Raw genomic sequence first — 4,835 nt, forward strand, 5'->3', positions numbered from 1 at the left:
CTCAAGTCTACTTTGTGTAAATTTCAGGTGTCTGTGGCTTTAAATGGAGGAATATTTCCCACCTTAAACGTACTGTGTACATATATATAGCACTTTCACAGAAGATATCCATTTGTGACAACATAGCCCTTCTGAAATCGTGTATTACTGGTAAAAATGAAAATAATGCTGTGATCATACTGTGCTCCCAACTCGACCACGGCTTTGGCTGTTATCTCAAATGTCTCAGGAGTTTCTTCGTGAGGTCCACATTCAGAGCATTGATTGCAGAAGTTCAGCAAATCTCGCAGCTCACTAAAGTGAGACCCCGTCGATGATTTTTCTCACTATATTATGCATTGCTTTCTTTTTTTTTTTCCTGTCGTACAGCCATGCGGAGAAAGCTGTCAGCAAGAATGCATCGTTGTATTAAGTCGTACAGAACGAAAAATAAAATGGACAAAATTGATTTTATAATCTTCTAACTGTTCAATATAACAATTAATCTTGTATCTGTGTTGTCAAACCTTAGTCTAATGAATTCTGATGGATTAAACCACTTTGAACAAGGCCGTCCGAAGTAGAATATATTCTCGTTTTGTTTGCCCTTATTAAATGTATGTATTGATTTCATTAAGGACACTCGTTGTGCAGCCTGTAAGAGGCCTTATTAATGTACAGGTTGGGATTTCAAGATTGATTGAAATCACAGTGGATGCTGCATATCTTGAGGATGTATTATATGGTACCAGCGGGACATTAACAGCATGTGGATTTGGACCAGACTTTCAGCTGCGTTTTCACTATTTCAAATGTCTGCACAAAAAAATGGGAAGATGTCCTGAACCCTCTGCAGAAGTGGGACAGTATTCATTCCCTGTGTCGACGGTGGTCTACATCCCATGAAAATGCTTTCATGCATGTTACTGTTACCTAGTTAGTGAAATCTTTGTTTCAGGAAGTGAAGGTACACATTCTCGGCTCCAGGCAGCAATCCCTTAAACTGAACACAGAGTCCAAAGTTCAATCAACGCTTTGGCCTCCAACTTTCCCCTTTCCTGAGTTTCATTTAGTGCGACAAATAAGAAAAATTAACACCTTATTAATACCAAAAGGAAATACAAGTGTACACATAGAAGTAAGCAACATAAGAAAAAATACATTAATTACAATAAAGGAAAAGTTGAAATGAATATACAATGAAATAAAGATTTTTTTTTAAAAAGAAGTATATTTACAATAAAATAAAAATGTAGCTACAGATGAGGCAATAGAGTCGAAACTAATTTAACAATCGAGTTTATGTGTGTTTTAAAGCCTCTCTATGGATCATCCCAGATTAGAGACACATTTTGGTTCACTGACGATGGTGAAAGAAGTGAAGTTTCTCTGCGTTGTTTCATCCAATCACTATCAAAACTGTGGGGAAAATAAACAACTCATCTTTGCATCTGTCACGAGTGGTCATTTTAAGAGATTCGGGCACACACTTTGGATAAAGTTAACAATCTTTCTCGTGCCATCATCACAATAAACTTAAAAAAAAATGTATTGTTTATACTTGGTATTTTCGCTCCATAAACTATCGCTTGGTAAAATGTCTTGGTAGATGTTTGTGTATATATAAACGCATAACCTGCCATGTTGCACTGCTATAAAACTAAGACCTGGTGGACTGAATTTTTACATTTCAGCCCCATTTACCTTTTATTTCATTGGACAGAGTAAAGCATTCATAACACACATTGTTATTGATATGATATGTAGAGTGCAGGTTTGATTATCCTAGAACCACAAGCTCAGAGCTAAAGAAATCCTAAATGTCAAAATATATACTCTGAGTAACAAGTACATATAAGAATTAAAACTGCAGGCGGGAATATGCGGGCCCTGGCACGCTGCCCGTCGGGGATCCAGCGGGTCGGGGCCGCCGGCTCCCCGACGTCCAGCATGCGAGGGTCCGCATATTCCCGCCTGCAGTTTTGATTTTTTTTTCTCGATCTCGTTCCTTATTCTTCTTTAAAAAAAATTGGCTTTTATCGGCGGCTTTAACATCTTCAAAAACTCATGAAACTTGGAGCCTGACGCATGTGCAAAGTTTCGTGACGTTTGGAGCATCGTTTGACCTTAAACATCAACTTCCTGTGTCACGGTGAAACATCAAACTTCGCCGCATCGCCCTGGCTACTATATACTATAAACTATATACTCTATGCAAAAATGACTTTTTTATAAATGTTTGGAGTCTGACCTTTTTCTGAACTGATATACGCCTCAAGTGGGGATCGAACCCATTTACTTCTGACTGAGGCAACTGCTCTAACCACTGCACCGCCGGTGTCATACTACAGCATGTCGTCCAAAATATGGAAAAAAAACAAAAAAAGTCATACTATATCATTAAAAATGGGTTATTTTTTTGTATTAAGTATTTTTGGCTTGTTGTTGACTTTTAGTTAGGTATTAGTATGACTGCATGTACAACGCGAACTTGAAACCTGAAATTGTGAGCACTGTGAGCTGTGAAACGTGCGGCTTACCCTTAGAGGGACTCGCCTCGGGGGGACTTAGCCCCCATGAACCATGTGGCTTACCCTGACAGGGTGACTCCGTGAACCATGAGTGTTACCTTGGCGGGGCTTCGTACCCGTGTCATCATGTGGACGCTTCCAGCTCGGTGTCAGTGTTGTAGACCACCGTACTATCTTCGGCGCCGGGGAATCAGTCGTGGCAGGAGAAAATGAGTCAGAAAGTGTTTCACGGAGTTCACTCAGCGCTTTCCGGCGACTCAGCCGACTGTCTGGTTTACTCAACAGGTGAAAGATTCCACTTCACCAAGGTTGCTATTAATGGTTCAAATTCCACGTCGGCCTGTTGATGGTGATTCAACTTTTAGTGAGGTTGAAACGTTTGGAGAAATTGAAAAAGTTTTGCATACACAACACTATTACAGGAAGATATTTAATATCACTGCAGACCAACTGGAAAACACGTATATCTACTGTCCAAAGAATGTCTGCGGCAAGTTTGGTCGCATTTGAATGAATATTTATGGATGGTGGAGCTACAGGTTGCAGTGAGCCAAAGATTTGTCACAATGCTGTCTAACTCCTGGGAAGATAGATGGTGCAGTGGTTAGCATTGCTGCCTCTGAGTTGGGAGGTTGGGGGTTTGATCCCCCCTTTGTCATGCTACAGTATGACTTTTGGGTCACTTTTTTGTGTTTTACACAAATTTAACCAGCTAAAATACATATATTAACTGATATATATGGGGATTTTTGTCATTTAATACAGCTAATAATAATGTAATTGTATTTTTCATATTAATTTAGAAGAGAAATAGTAAATCTATCCAGGTTTTGTTTCCGGAGCAGTCGCACCCGGGTTGCCCACTAGATGTTGTCTGGATGGTATGTGTCTTCATGTCCTGCAGTGCTTTTTATTTCTTTATTGTTGCTGTGACAACAACCCTGGGACCCATAACATTTACAATAATCGGTCTTGCTCATCATGAATAACAATGCAAGCATTTTAAAATGGTGTTGGAGTTTCTGATAGGACAGAAATGTATAGCAGACTATCTATCTGTGACGGCGTTTTCAGCGAAGACAGAAAGCATTATCTCCAAAAATGAGGCTTCGTTTGACATGTTTGCAGGTTACGACGCCGGAGGCATTTTTGCAGTCGCATTGTTGTTCTAGGTGGCTTAATGTCCAGTGCTGTTGTGCTCGGCTGAGGCTTATAAACTGCCACTGCTTGCCTTCTTTGGCCCATTAGGAAGTCTCAGTGAAGCTGTTATTTGTAAAAAAAAAACAAAAAAAACAGCTGAGCTTAAGGTCTTATCAATTACATGAGGACAATTTCAAGTCACTGTGGAGAGTGAGGAGGAGTGAGCATAGTTAGGATGGTGGCCTGGCGGTGACAACATGTTTATTAGTGTTGGCAGCACAGCTTAATAATTGCAGGTTACCAGAACATCTAAAGAGCCTCTGAATGTTTATTTTTGTCCTTGTTTAAAGCCTTTTGAATCGCTGTCCTCTGCAGGATGAGCTTTGCTGGTTGGGACTTGATCGATATTAACACTGCAAATTTCTGATATTGATACATTTATGGAAATTATGACAGAATACTGTGTGCACTTTATTCATACAGACTTTTACAATTAGTCTAATATATGATGAAGGCGGCAGTGTCAAAAAAAAAAACTGTTGTGTTGATTGAAGGGCACCAGAGCTGCAGGTGAAGATTATTAACTCCTTTAACGTTTCATCTCAAAATTGTATGACAACTGAAAATATAAAAACATTTTGTCAATTGATACAAAAAGGATCATTGTAACCCCACACATGTGCACACTGATAAAAGGGGCGCATGCATTTATTCTCAAAAAATTGATAATGATCAGTCAGTCAGTAAGTTTAACAACAATACAATTGAGAGGAAAATGCTTGGCATTGTTCATTTAAGTGTTTTTACTGTTTTCATATTTATAGTTGCATGTTTAATGAGTCTTTAAATGGACACATTTGTTAAATGTAAACTTCAGCCTGAGGTATATATGCTCCCTCCTGATGCCAGTGTGTCTCTCCTGCGGGTTGCATGCCCTCCTTCGGGAGTCCAGTCCAGACAGAGAGTCGTTCCTCGTGTTTACATGCGGCGGCCAATCAGATTCCTGCGCGAGCCGGCGATCACACCAACCGGCGCGCCCTCCCTCTGCGGGGCCCCGCCTCTTTCTGGAACGTGCGTTTCCTCGTTGTTATTATTACCGTTGCCACGGTGACAGTTCATCGCCGTCAACGGTTGGCGGAGCCGCCGTGACGTCAGGGGCGATATCGGGAATTCCTTCTCCCTGTC

Source organism: Brachyistius frenatus, unplaced genomic scaffold (genome assembly GCF_029030835.1).
Source record: "Brachyistius frenatus isolate BFR_SWC_R1_liver_20210118 unplaced genomic scaffold, ASM2903083v1 Contig_17, whole genome shotgun sequence".
NCBI lineage: Eukaryota > Metazoa > Chordata > Actinopteri > Embiotocidae > Brachyistius > Brachyistius frenatus.